This window comes from Meles meles, chromosome 19, assembly GCF_922984935.1.
Source record: "Meles meles chromosome 19, mMelMel3.1 paternal haplotype, whole genome shotgun sequence".
Taxonomy (NCBI): Eukaryota; Metazoa; Chordata; class Mammalia; order Carnivora; family Mustelidae; genus Meles; species Meles meles.
In genome coordinates this window covers 13,599,589-13,614,717 of record NC_060084.1, presented here as the reverse complement: position 1 = coordinate 13,614,717, position 15,129 = coordinate 13,599,589, and the positions used below count along the sequence as shown (strand labels likewise).

Here is a 15,129-nt window from a genome sequence, read left to right as displayed (position 1 = left end):
GGGACGCTCACCTGCGCGCACGCGCACTAGCCGCGCGGCGGGCTCGGAGGGCGCTCACCTGAGCGCGGGCGCCGGTAGGGGGCGCGCGCGGAGCGTGTGCGAGGCTGAGGGCGGGGGGAAAGGGGTGGCTCGCTGCTCTGCGCCCCGTTCAGCGGATACCCCTGCGCCTGCCGCGCCTAGTCTTCCCTGGAGCGTCCTTTCCGGGACCCCGGAAGGTGGGTGGCATAGGGAAGCGAGCTCTGGACTTCCTCAGCCCCTTGGGTGCGCATTCCCGTCGCGTGCCCAAACTCGCCCATGTTTCCTGCCCCTCCTCCAGCCACCCAGCCGTCTCCCCCTGCACTTGTTCTCTCTCGCTTCCTCCGTCTCCCGCTATCCTTAAAACTGTTGTCCAGGGGGCTTGAGGCCAGTTCATCTACTGCAACAGTCTCGGGTTTATAAACGTTTTACAAAATAACCGCACAGAGGGGCGCCTGGGTGGCTCAGTGGGTTAAAGCCTCTGCCTTCGGCTGAGGTCATGATCCCAGCGTCCTGGGATCGAGCCCCCCATCGGGCTCTCTGCTCCACAGGGACCCTGCTTCCTCCTCTGTCTCTGCCTGCCTCTCTGCCTCTCTGTCAAATAAATAAAATATTAAAAAAAAAAAAAGTAACCGCACAGAATATCCAGCGTTTCCGTTTGCCAAGTACAGATGTTTAAAAACATAAAAACTGCCATCTGTTGATCCTTTAGAAAAATACCCGTGAGCAGCTAGCGAACTCCCATTGCGTGGCCCTTCCCTTCTAGCACGTGTGGGAAAAGAGAGGGCGCTAAATGTAGAAAGAGACAATGTCTAAAATTTAATGAGGAAGGCAGATTTCTTTCCTTAGATCTCAGAAGGGACCTTTGAGTTGAGTCCCGGAAGGCTTTGGGATAGCTGAAAGAAGTGCCAGAAAGAGAAGCTAAGTGAGACAGAGGGGATGTGGGATGAGGCTGAGAGGCGGAGCAGCCCGGTGTCGTAGGTTCTCCACAGTGAGGGGTTGTTTTCATTCTGCAAGTAATGGGAAAACATTGAACAGTTTGAGCAAGAAAGTGACTTGCTCTGATTTAGGTTTTTATTATTGTTACTATTACTTTTTTTTTTTTTTTTTTAAGAGAGAGAGAGGCGAGGGGAGGGGGCAGAAGGAGAGAGAGAATCTTAAGCAGACTCCACACCCAGCATAGAGTCTGAAGGGGCTTGATCTCATGACCTGAGGGGCTGAGATGCATGACCTGATCCAAAATCAGAATCAGACACTTAACCACGGAGAGGCCCAGGCACCCTTGATACATGGTTTGAAAAGATCACTCTGGCTTTTTTGTAGAGGGTGGAGGACATGAGCCAAGAGGAGAGGCAAGAGATAAATTAAGAAGTTGCCAAAGCAACCTGAGTGAGGGGAGCTAGTGGCTCAGTTGCTGGTGAGAAGTGGGTGGATCCGGTTTGTGGTTTGGAGGAAGAACTTAAAGGATGGATTGGATGTGGCGGGGTGAGGGTGCTGGAGGCAAGTGCTTACTGAAATGGGAAGACTGGAGAGAACGGGGTGTGGGGCAAAGTAGAGAGTTCCATTTTAGACATGCTCAATTTGAGGTGGCATTGATTCATCCAAGTGTAGACGTCCAGTTGCAAAGGGATAGATGAATGAGTCTGGAGGAAGAGGGGGCAGAGATACTCTGTGGGAATAAAGGCAGTTACCTAAAGAGGGAGAAGTTTAAATGCCAGGAAGACCTTGGGCTGAGCCCCAGGGAAATCTAACCTTTAGAGCTAACCCTAAAAGGATTGAGAAGTAGTGACTGGGGTAGGAGGAAAGCCGGTAGGGTGAAGTCAACAGGCCTACCTGCCAGACACCATCCTGCAGAAACACCATGGGCCAAATCTCAGGCCTCGCACAGATATTTACATGAGTAGCACCCTGTTCTGAGCCTGGGACAGCTGTGGCCTTCCAGGAAGCCTGGCGAACAGGCAAACACGGGATGGTAGTGAGATGGCAAAGCGCTGCTTCTCTCAGGCCTTCCCTCTGGGTTCCTGGAACCCCTTTTTTGAATAAACCAAAACCTTACCACCTGACCTTTTTTTCCCCCTTGTTTTTGTTTTGTTTGGCATCTTTACCTCGATCCACTACTTACTGGTTTGCTGTTAAGCGGTGCAAATGACTCCATTTGGGGCTTTTCTTTTTTAAAGATTTTATTTATTTTTTTGACACAGAGAGAGGGAACACACACAAGCAGGGGGAGCCACAGAGGAAGAGGGAGAAGCAGGTTCCCCACTGACCAGGGAGCCAGACATGAGGCTCAATCCCAGGACCCTGGGATCATAACCCAAGCCGAAGGTAGATGCTTAACCGAAGGCAGATGCCCCCAAGCCACCACACTGTTTTCTCTTTTTTAATTTAATTTTATTTTTTTTCAGTGTTCCAAAATTCATTGTTTATGCGACACTGGCCTGCCCCGACTCAGATCAGGAGTCTTCCAGTCTGCTGTCCCCCTGAGCAGGACTCTGCAGGACATCCAGGGTGTAGGTTCCTGTCAAAAGCACCTTTGACCCTGGACCTGGGGCTGAGGGTCAGTGTTTTCTCTCTCTCTCTCTCTCTCTCTTTTTTTTTTTAACAGTACTTCACCCTTTGCTTTCTCTTCTCCCTTCACAGACTCCATCACTCTGAACACCAAGTCCACTCAGGGCAGGGTGTCTGAGAATCATCTGTAAATGTTCCCCATTCTGTGCTCAGTCAGAATTTGCTGACTGGAAGGATTGACAGATACATATTGCTTTTTTACTCCCTTTGGGATGCCTTGTGGAACAAGGGGGACCTGGATATATTTTTGTGGGAGGCTGTGGAGGAAATTCTTTCCAAAGTCCAAGTAATGACTTAACTTCTCCACAAACTGTCTAGGGCAGATTGCGTTTTCTAAAACAGGTCACAACAGTATTTCCAGTCCCACATACTCTTCCAGAACCTTCCCACTGCCCCTTTAAGATGGAGAGTCTTTATCTCCACGCTCGGAGCGTCGGCAGTCCTTTGCAGTTGTCTGGATGAAGAGATTCAGGGCTGGCTACATAATTTGTAGGGCCCAGTGCAAAATAAAAATGTTGGGGCCCTTTGTGTAAATAGTATTAGGAATTTCAAGAGGGTGACAGCAGAGTATTAAACCAAGTATAGGATGTTCTAAGCGAGGGGTCCTGGGTGACTGCATAGGTCACATCCTGTGAGACTAGCCATGAACAGAATGTGGCAAAAGGGACAAAATGGCTTCTAGGGCCTGTCATAAAAGGCCATGCAGCTTCCCCCTGGCTCTCTGAGAATGCTCCCTCTTGGACTGCAGTCATAGTCATGTGAGGAATCCCAGGCTACATGAGAAAGCCACGTGTGGGTGTTCTGGCTGTTAGCACCAGCTGCGGTCCCAGCTGACAACCCATGTCACCTGCCAAAGGCTGGTGAATGCGTGTTCGTGATTCCAACCCTAGCCTTCGAATCACCTCCAGCCTTTGGATCTTCCTGCTCAGTTCTTACTCTTATAAAGAAGAGATAAACCATCTCCACTGGGCCTTTCCAAATTCCCGACCCACAGAATCCATGAGCATAGTAAATGGTTCTCTTATGCCTCTAAGTTGGCTGGGGAGCAGGGGATTGGATCAGTGACTCAGCAAAAGATAGTACCTTCCATGACTCGAGCTCACCTTGGCCTCTCCTTTTTCTGAGTAGGGAAATTTTTTGAATTGCAGAATGTATTGCAGTTTTGGGGGGCACCTGGGTGGCTCAGTGGGTTAAAGCCTCTGCCTTCGGCTCAGGTCATGATCCCAGGGTCCTGGGATCAAGCCCCACATCAGGCTCTCTGCTCAGTGGGGAGCCTGTTTCTCCCTCTCTCTCTCTGCCTGCCTCTCTGCCTACTTGTGATCTCTGTCAAATAAATAAATAAAATCTTTTAAAAAAAAAAAAGAATGTATTGCAGTTTTGGTTCAAAACATGCAGTTTATCTATTGGTCCCAATATTTGAAAATTTTACATTTATTTTTATTGATTTATATTGACGGTCTCTCTCTAGGCTGTCAACTGCCTGGAATGATGTTTTTGACAATATAATGGCATGGCATTTAGAAGGTGCTCAATAACTAATTGTTGGACAAATAACATTAGTTCTTGTTGGTGAATCTGTGTTCTGAGAAAGATGACAGGGACCTTATATCTTCCATATCTTGTATAAGGTACAAGACGGCATAAGGGGCATTAAAAAGAAAAGTTTCCAACTATGTGTAATTTCTGATCAATCAATCAACTACACAAGTAAGGAGTAAGTAAGGTAGCTGAGTTAGAGCCCAATGAAAATTTGATGGGTTTATTTAATTTTAGTCTAATGTATGTTCTTTTCATTTTTATAGAAAAGAAGATTAGAAACCAATGCTCTGACCTCTCTTTTGCCTTAGTTGGAAGTATAAAATCTTCTGGTTATTCCACCTTCTTCCAGGATCCCTTGGACAGATGTTATGCATATGGTGAAAGGTTATAAGGGCCGGAGCCCTTTTCTGAAGACACCCCTGAATGTTCAGCCAAAGTAAAGAGCACCAGTAGCCGATGGCCAAAGAATGGAAAAGGAAAGTACTCACCATTGGCGTGTTCAAGAGAAATTTCCTGAAAGGTAAGATCACAGCTCTCATTCAGATATAAAGTGGACACATGCTAAACATTTTATTTAACCTCAGTAATCACTGAGGGACTCAGGCAGCTGTTACAACAGGTTCAAAAGAAAATCTGAAGAACACACCCAGGATAGGTTGGGAATAATGAAATGAGTGTGCGAAGGAGGCAAAAATTGATTGCTTGCCATGAGGAAGAGGCATATCAGTTGAACCGTTACCAGACGGGATAGACTTTGCATGTCTATAAACAAAACTTTTTTTTCATGGCTATTGAACATGTACAGTTTGGTGTTGCAAAATAACATCGTTTTCTGCTGAAGCCCAAACAGAAGGGCACTGCCGTTATTTAAACTGGGAAAGCTCTTTGCTCAATGGTCTTAGAGATTTGTGCTTTTGGGAAAAGGTAGTGAGGGGCTGTCCCTGAGGAGAAATGGTATGCGCTGCCTCTTTTTTTTTTTTTTCGGTATTTGCAAATTTTTATTTTTTAAAATTTTTTAATTAAAATTTTTTTTAAAGATTTTTTTTTTTTAATTTGACAGACAGATCACAAGTAGGCAGAGAGGCAGGCAGTGAGAGAGTGGGAAGCAGGCTCCCTGCCGAGCAGAGAGCCCAACGCGGGCCTCGATCCCAGGACCCCGAGATCATGACCCGAGCCGAAGGCAGAGGCTTAACCCACCGAGCCACCCAGGCGCCCCTAATTAAATATTTTTTATATTTTTTAAATAAACATATAATGTGTTTTTATCCCCAGGGGTACAGGTCTGTGAATCGCCAGGTTTACACACTTCACAGTACTCACCATAGCACATACCCTCCCCAATGTCCATAACCCAACCACCCTCTCCCTACCTACCCCTCCCCAGCAACCCTCAGTTTGTTTTGTGAGATTAAGAGTCACTTACGGTTTGTCTCCCTCCCAATCCCATCTTGTTTCATTTATTCTTTTCCTACTCCCCAAACCCCCCACATTCCATCTCCACTTCCTCATGTCAGGGAGATCATATGATAGTTGTCTTTCTCCGATTGACTTATTTCACTAAGCATGATACCCTCTAGTTCCATCCACGTCATCACAAATGGCAAGATTTCATTTCTTTTGATGGCTGCATAGTATTCCATTGTGTATATATACTACATCTTCTTTATCCATTCATCTGTTGATGGACATCTAGATTCTTTCCATAGTTTGGCTATTGTGGACATTGCTGCTATAAACATTCGGGTGCATGTGCCCCTTCAGATCACTATGTTTGTATCTTTAGGGTAAATACCCAGTAGTGCAATTGCTGGGTCATGGGGTGGATTTATTTTCAACTTTGCACTGTCTCTTCTGACTTAGCAGGCTCACAATGAAGCCTGTGCATCTGCATTTTTTAATAATTCCTTGAGGCACCCCATTTGAGAATTAATATATTCATGTAAATTAGTTTTCCATCCTAACTAAACCAAAAACCTAATGTGAGACGAATCCAGATACTCAACTAAATTTTTTCTTTAAAAAAATAAACATTCCTCTTGGTTTCGGGTACATTCTATGGCATTTAGGGGCAGAGGGTTTACTTTCCCAATTCTGTCCTTAACTCTGAGTGGTTTCATGCAGCCGTCCCTATCAGGAAGACAGCCCTTGACGTGTGTGAATCCACAGGTAACCCCTGCATATTCCCTGCACGATCTCCTGGCCCCTCTCCGTCTTAGAATATCCTGTGCTGGGCGCCAGACTCCAGGCTCAAGCTCTGGTGACAGGGACTTTCTGACAGTGAAGCCTGTAGTGAAGGCAGAGATGGCCAGCAGGGGGCAGCGCAGGCTCAGGCTGGGGTGTCTGCGCCATCTCCTCTTTCCTCAGCCTGAGCGTTTCCCAGCTCACCTGAGTGTGGGTGACTATTTCTCTGAGCACAGGTGTGATAGAAAGCACACAGTTCAGTTTAGGTCCGTATTCCTTGAACTTTGCATACTATGTAAATGGCTTCAGAGGTCCCTCAACGTCTCTGTGCCCAAGTGTCCTTGTTTGCAGAATAGGGATGTTTGCACACATCTCCTAGGATTAAATCAAGTAAATATGGGTAAAACACTTGAAGCGGTGGTTGGACATATGAATACTATAAAAGTACTAGCTGTTATTACTGTCACTGTTACTGTTTATCAGGTACTGTGGACTCTTAAGTAAATGAGACTTTTTAAAAGTTTATTTATTTGAGAGAGAGAGAGGGTATGCGTGCACACATGCACACAAGTAGGGAGAGAGACAGAGGGAAGAGTATCAGGCAGACTCCCCACTGAACATGGAGCCCTGCACAGGGCTTGAACTCATGACCCTGAGATCATAACCTGAGCTGAAATCAAGAGTTGATCCCTTAATTATTGACTGAGCTACCCACGTGCCTCTTGGACTGTCTTTGAAAGCTCACAGCTCTAAAAGGCAGAGAGGGAAATATATGATATTGCAAAGGAAAAGCTGTGCGTGGGTGTACCTGGGGTATGGAGGGAGGCAGAAGCAACCAAAAAATGGCTTGCCAGAAGAAGGAGTGCTTTTGGAATAAATAAGACAAAAGGGTTTGGGGCTTGGGGAACAAAGGCAAACAAAGGGGGGGGCAGTGAATAGAAAGTAGGCAGGTTTGGGTAGCTTCAGCTTCCATTCCTTCCACTTAGACCAGCACAAGGAAAAAGGGAAGAAGTCAAGGGAAAATAGGGGCAGGGACCAAATCATGACTGGTGTTGAAAATCAGCCTTATGGACTTGCACTTAGTGCTGTGTGTTTGGGTTCTCCAAGCAAGGGCATGCAACCTCCACTGTGGGGTAGGAAAGACATATTAGTGCTTTAATGTGTGAATGTTATCTTTTTGGGAATTTTTTTCTCTGTACCTAGTTTATAATATAAGTAATATGTTAATACAATGGTATAATTTTAAATAAATACATTTGGCCCTTGAATGACATGGGGGAGTGGAGTACCAAGCCCCTACCCCACTGAAAATCTACGTATAACTTTGGACTTCCCTAGCACTTAACTACTAACAGCTTATTGTTGACTGGAAGCCTTAATGGTAACATAACAGTGCATTAACAAATGTTTTGTATGTTATGCATATTACATTCTGTATTCTTACAATAAAGTAAGCGAGAGAAAAGAAAATGTTATTAAGGGGCGCCTGGGTGGCTCAGTCATTAAGCGTCTGCCTTCAGCTCAAGTTATGATCCCAGGGTCCTGGGATCTAGCCCTGCATGGGGCTATCTGCTCTGCGGGGAGCCTGCTTCTCCCTCTCCCACTCCCCCTGCTTGTGTTCCTTCTCTTGCTGTGTCTCTCTGTCAAATAAATATAAAATCTTTTTTAAAAAGTTATTAAGAAAATACATTTACAGGGATGTACCGTATTTATTGAAAAACATCCGCATGTAAGTGGACCTGCACAGTTCAGACCCACATTCAAGGGTCAGCTATGTTTGTATATTGGGGTACATGCTAGCTTTATGACTACCGGTCCTGCAGAGCCACCAGAGATGTCTTTTAATCATGGAAGCAATAGTAATAATCTTCCAGAACATCCTAGAAGGCGAGCTAGCCCATGTTGAGGCCTTGGCACAAGACGACAAGGCGTGGACTTGAGTGTTTAGTTCCATCAACCAGTGAGGAGCAGGTGATCTGTAAGTGGCCAGGTGGCCAAGAGCTTGGGGAACAGAATGTCAAATGTTCAATGAAGAACAAACACTCACAGAACATCAGGTACCCGATACCAGATGTTGGTGCAATAAATTTTTTATTACTTTTTTTTATCACAGAGAATTCAGTAAATCCAAGATTAGAAACTTTTCAGTTATATCCGGACTGAAAGTGACCTTCACTAGATCATGAGAGGAGGATGATTCTTCTTGCTAAGAAGGAGCCATACTGCACTCTTGGGTGAGAAGATAGGAGGCGGGACTGTTGCAGGGAGGAGGGGGAGACAGTTTTCCTAGAAGGAAGAGACTTAAGCATATCTAGAGGCTCAAGAAAGAGAGGATTAATAATGGGATGAAAAATAGAAACCGCTTCTCCAGTAGCCTCCCCAGGGCCTGGTCTTCTGGCAGTGTTACTCCACTTCCCCTCACCGAAGAAATCCCTTCTCTTATTGTGGGGCTTATTTAAAATGGCTAAAAAGCATGACTTTTTTTTTTAAGTTTTATTTTTATTTTATTTATTTTACTTTTTAAGATTGATTCATTCATTTATTTGAGAGAGAGAGCGAGAGAGATCACAGAGGGAGAGGAGGAGGGAGAAGCAGACTCGCCGTTGAGCAGGGAGCCCGACGCAAGGCTCGATCCCAGGACCCTGAGATCATGACCTGAGCCGAAGGCAGATGCTCAACCCACTGAGCCACCCAGGCATCCCTTAAGTTTTGTTTTTAAGTAATCTCTTTAGCCAAGCTGGGGCTCGAACCTACAACCCTGAGATCAGGAGTCTCAGGCTCCACCGACAGGGCCAGGTAGGCACCCCTAACAAGCATGACTCTTATGCAAATGTGAAGTGTGTGTCAAAGATTTATTTAGCCCTTTTACTTAACTTAATTTATTTATTTGGATTGTTTATTACTAATGACAGAGCAGCAGTATGAGAAAACTGGTCCAGAGGCCTATGGGAGAGACCAAAGTATTTCCAGCTGGTGAAATTCAGCACACCAAAAGGAGATGGTCAAGTGAGCTCCCGCACTGGCTGCTGTCTTGCAGCAGATGAGCAATAGCCTCGGTTTGCCCAGGACAGTCCTGGTTTTAGCACTGGAAGTTCTTTGTCCTGGGAAGTCCCTCCATCCCCAGGCAAATGGGAAAGTTGGTCACCCAACCTACAGGACCATAAGCTATAAACATTAAAGTTATTCTTTCTACTAGACAAAAATCCCTTCAGTCTTTTGTTTCCAAAAAGCATTTGCAGTCGACCAATCCAGAAGAGCACTGAAATTTATAGAAGCTGAGCCCCTATCAAGAGCCAGTGGTAGGTCAAACAAGAGGACCCTACCCCTAGAGAATCAGTACTTTTGGGGTGGGCCTACCTCACCATGCCTCTTAGAACATTGAAAACACACAGTTATCTCTTGCCTCATTTCCAAGTGTTGAATAATTTTTCTTAGTACTCTACAAAATAAAACAAAAAAATTATTTCTATACATCATCCCCAAGCACTCATTTCTCTAGAAGAAAGAAAATTATCAAGGGCAGGCTGAGTCGTCAGAGCCTGAGGGACACCCCTCCATGTAAACTGTCCACATGCATAATTAAGAATCACCCCCCTACAGTAGCCACCGTTTCAAAAAGCTGCAAAAGGTTTAGAGCTCAACCCCTCAACCCCCCCCCCCCCCAAAACAAGGTTTAGAACCCAGGCAGGATAGAGTTCAGGCTCCAGGACTAGGCCCACGCAGATAATCCAGGATAATTTCCCTATTTTAAGATTCTTAATCATATGTGTAAAGTTGATTTTGCTACATGAGGCAACATTGTCACAGCTGCCAGGGAGTATCTTGGAGGGGCGTGCTGTGGGTCAGAGATTCAGGAGAGCTTTGGCTGGGTGGTTCATGAGCCTCCTGAGGCTACAGCCAAGAGTTTGGTTGAGCTGCAGTTATCTAGGCTTTAATGGGGCTTGGGGATCTGCTCCAAAATTCAGCCACTCACGTGGTGGACAAGTTATCGCTGCTGCTGTTGCGGGCGGGGGCCTCAGTTCCTCTTCATTGGGGCTGTCCAAAGAACTGCTTGGGTCTTGATAGACATGGCAGCTGGCTTTCCCCAGAGCAAGAGATCCACGAGACCGAAGTGGAAGCTGCAGTGTTTTTTATTTTGACCTTTGCCTTGGGAGTCACATGCTATCACCACTTAGTGGAATCATTGGTCACGGAGGTCAGCACTTATTGCATGTGGAAGGACCATGTGAGGGCATGACCGCTGGCAAGGATCATTGGGCTGTTGTGGAGGCTGACTATCCCTGATGGGTGTTATCTGTAGTTTTTTTTTTTAAGATTTTATTTATTTATTTGAGAGAGAGAGAGAAAGAGAGAGGGAGGGAGAATAAGCAGGAGGAGCAGTAGACAGAGGAAAAAGCATTTTCCCTGCCGACCTTGATCCCATGACCCTGGTATCATGACCTGAACCGAAGGCAGATGCCCAACTGATGGAGCCACCCAGGTGCCCCATCACAAATCTTTTGGTGTATGGTATCCTTAAGAATTTTCTCAGATTGTGGAAGCATTTTCAAAGCATTCTTTGTTTTTAGGAAAAGTCTATAAATGTATGTATTAATTGTAAAAGTAATGCAACATCATAAAAAATAATGCTTCATAATTATAAATACTTTCTTTTTTTGCACAGTCTGTTAAAACATTGCAGAAACAAACACATATATGTGTATACATATAAAATGTGTGAAATAATTTTAATACTGTTGTAAATGTAACACATACCATTTTGCAATATGATGAGGAGGTTAAGTGTTTGGTCTGTGGAGCCAGATTGCCTGGGTTCAAAGCCTGATTCCACCACTTACTAGCTATGTGACCTGGAGAAAATAACTTAACATTGCTGTGCCTCAATTTTCTTAGGGGCAACATGAGGATACTAATGCATCACAGCTGTGAGGATTGAACGAGTTAACATATTTAAAGTGTTTATAATACTACCTAAGAAATAGAAAATGCCAAGTGAGAGTTTGCCATTGTTAACATTTCTCTTAGCATTATGTCATAGAACACGGTTTTGTCATAAAACAGTGTCATGGGGGCTCCTGGGTGGCTCAGTGGGTTAAATAAGCCTTCGGCTCAGGTCATGATCTCAGGGTCCTGGGATCGAGACCCGCATCGGGCTCTCTGTTCAGTGGGGAGCCTGCTTCCTTCTCTCTCTCTGCCTGCCTCTGTGTACTTGTGATCTCTCTCTCTGTCAAATAAATAAATAAAATCTTTAAAAAAACAAAACAAAACAAAAAAAAAGAAAACAGTGTCATGGCTTTCTGGGGAGGAATAAAAAAGATATGTGGAAGTCCTAACCTCTGGGACCTCAGACTGTGACCGTATTTGGAGATGGAGCCTTTATAGAGGTAATTAAGTTACATGATGTCATTACAGTGGGCCCCTAATCTAATGTGACTGGTGTCCTTATTAAAAAAAATGGACATTCAATGGAAAAAAGAGAGTCTCTTCAACAAATGGTGTTGGGAAAATTGGACAGCCACATGCAGAAAAATGAAACTGGACCATTTCCTTATACTACACATGAAAATAGACTCAAAATGGATGAAGGACTTCAATGTGAGACAGGAATCCATCAAAATCCTTGAGGAGAACACAGGCAGCAACCTCTTCAACCTCAGCCACAACAACTTCTTCCTAGGAACATCGCCAAAGGCAAGGGAAGCAAGGGCAAAAATGAACTATTGGGACTTCATCAAGATCAAAAGCTTTTGCACAGCAAAGGAAACAGTTAATAAAACCAAAAGACAACTGACAGAATGGGAGAAGATATTTGCAAACAGCATATCAGATAAAGGGCTAGTGTCCAAAATCTATAAAGAACTTAGCAAACTCAATACCCAAAGAACAAACAATCCAATCAAGAAATGGGCAGAGGACACGAACAGACATTTCTGCAAAGAAGACATCCAGATGGCCAACAGACACATGAAAAAGTGCTCCACATCACTCGGCATCAGGGAAATACAAATCAAAACCACAGTGAGATATCACCTCACACCAGTCAGAATGGCTGAAATTAACAAGTCAGGAAATGACAGATGCTGGTGAGGATGCAGAGAAAGGGGAACCCTCTTCTACTGTTGGTGGGAATGCAAGCTGGTGTGGCCACCCTGGAAAACAGCATGGAGGTTCCTCAAAAAGTTGAAAATAGAGCTACCCTACTACTTGGGTATTTGCACTACTGAGTACTTACTCTATAGATACAAATGTAGTGATCTGAAGGGCGCATGGGACCGAATGTTTATAGCAGCAATGTCCACAATAGCCAAACTATGGAAAAAACCTAGATGTCCATCAACAGATGAATAAATAAAGAAGATGTGGTGTATATATATACAATGGAATACTATGCAGCCTTCAAAAGAAATGAAATCTTGCTACTTGCAACGATGCGGATGGAACTAGTGGGTATTATGATGAGCAAAATAATTCAATCAGAGAAAGACAATTATCATATGATCTCCCTGATATGAGGAATTTGAGAATCAGAGTAGGCAGTTTGGGGGGTAGGAAAGGGAAAAATGAAACAAGATGGGATCAGGAGGGAGACAAACCATAAGAGACTTTTTTTTTTAAGATATTTATTTATTTGACAGATCATAAGTAGACAGAGAGGCAGGCAGAGAGAGAGGAGGAAGCAGGCTCCCCGCTGAGCAGAGAGCTGGATGCAGGACTCGATCCCAGGACCCTGAGATCATGACTTGAGCCGAAGGCAGAGGCTTTAACCCACTGAACCACCCAGGCGCCCCCCATAAGAGACTCTTAATCTCACAAAACAAACTGAGGGCTGCTGGGGGAAGGAGGAATGGACAGGGTAGTTGGGTTATGGACATTGGGGAGGGTTGTGATATGATGAGTGCTGTGAAGTGTGTAAACCTGGCGATTCACAGACCTGTACTCCTGGGGCTAATAATACATTATATGTTTATAAAAAAATTTTTTTTTAAAAAGGGATATTTGGGGCAACTGGGTGGCTCAGTCATTGGCCATCTGCCTTCAGCTCAGGTCATGATCCCAGGGTCAAGCCTTATATCGGTCTCTACTCAGTGGGGAGCCTGCTTCTCTCTCTCTCTCTCCCCCTGCTTGTGTTCCCTCTCTCTCTATGTCTTTCTCTCTGTCAAATAAATAAAATCTTAAAAAGGGGGGACATTTGTGAGCACTGGATGGCTCAGTGGGTTAAAGCCTCTGCCTTCTCAAGGCTCGGGTCTTGATCTCAGTGTCCTGGGATCGAGCCCCACATCGGGCTCTCTGCTCAGCACGGAGCCTGCTTCCCCCCGCCCCTCTGCCTGCCTCTCTGCCTACTTGTGATCTCTGTTTGTCAAATAAATAAATAAAATCTTTAAAAAAAAGGGGGGGGACACTTGAAGACAGACAAAGACATGCAAATAGGGGAGACAATGTGAAGAGACAGGGAGGGGACAGCCCTTGGCAAGCCCAAGAGAGAGGCTTGGAGCAGACTCTTCACTCACAGCCCTTAGAAGGAGCCGATCCTACAAGCCCCTTGGTCTTGAACCCCTAGCTTCCAGAAATGTGAGACAAAATTTCTGTTGTTTAAACCATCCACTTTGGGGCATTTTGTTATAGCAGCACTTGTAAACTAATACACTTTTCTGTGATGGAATATATACCTTTACAATTGTGATTATACTAATTATTATAATGTGTATTCATTAAACAGGTGATGTTATCACAATTTATTTAGCTTTTCCCCGACTTGGGGCACTTAGGATGTTTTCAGTGTTACAATATTATAGGTAGTGTGGAAATAATTTACTTTTTAGAATAAATTCTTAGGAGTGGGGTTTCTGGGGTCAGGGAATATGGACATTTTTGTATCTTGATGTGCCTTTGTTTTCTGGAAGGGCCACTCTGGTGGTCCATGTCTGAAACATGGTCCTAGCAAATCAAAGTCCTGGGTAATTACCTGTCTCTGTTCTGGGTCTCTTTAGGGCTTCACGCACTTGGTAATGCCCTCTGCCCTCTAGGAGCATCATCGTTTCTATTATAGTGTTCAGTGAAAAAGTCTGCGAGGTGCTAGCAAACACTAGCAGTTCTCAGAATCTTAGGACATCAGTAATAACAAAAACAGTTTCCTTCAATGTTTTCATCTCACTAAATGTCCAGCGTGTTGCCTTCAAAGGTGACTCGGAGAGAATCCACTGGCCTGCCCAGGAACAGCACCTGCATCAGCTGATAACTGTGGGCCCTGTTGGCTTTCTGCACTCTGACGTCAGCAGAATGCCCTGTCCTGTTCTTAGCACCACCTTGACCAGTAGCACCCAGCTGTGGTTGATTCCCAACTCAGGTTTCACAATGTCCCTGGGAAGGCAGTTGAGTACAAGAAGCAGCCAGGTGCTGGGGAAGGTGAAGCTCTGACTTCAAGAGCTAGTTTCCAGTAAAATCTGGACACAGACAAAGGGTGTTGCTTCACCTTCTGACTTCTCCATTCAGCATCATGTCCTTCATAGGGGACTCATGTTATTCCCTCTCCCCTTGTATCCGCTACCCCAAAAAATCTGCTCAGAGTGAACTTTAACACAGAGGAACAAGTGATCTGTGCCTAATAATATCACTTACCCCTCTCCCAAAGTGGAAGCCCCACAGGAGCTGTTGGTTTTTGACTGCTGTAACAATACCTGGCATGTAGTAAATGTTCAATAAACATTTGCTGACTAGAGGAATAAACTTCATCTTTTAAAGTCAATACTTTTGGAGTACCTGGGTGGCTCAGTGGCTAAGTGACTGCCTTCGCTCAGGTCATGATCCCAGGGTCCTGGGATTGAGCCC

General features: G+C 44.9%; 1 protein-coding gene across 1 annotated transcript in view; it reads left to right on the top strand.

The window, feature by feature from the left end:
• Positions 1-103: 103 nt before the first annotated feature.
• The window catches only part of TAT (tyrosine aminotransferase), a 47,282-nt gene continuing 32,256 nt past the window's right edge, over positions 104-15,129 (top strand). The window contains exons 1-2 of the mRNA XM_045986966.1: positions 104-215; positions 4,472-4,642. The gene's annotated coding sequence lies outside the window, so the exon portion shown is untranslated. The remainder of the gene's footprint in view (positions 216-4,471; positions 4,643-15,129) is intronic.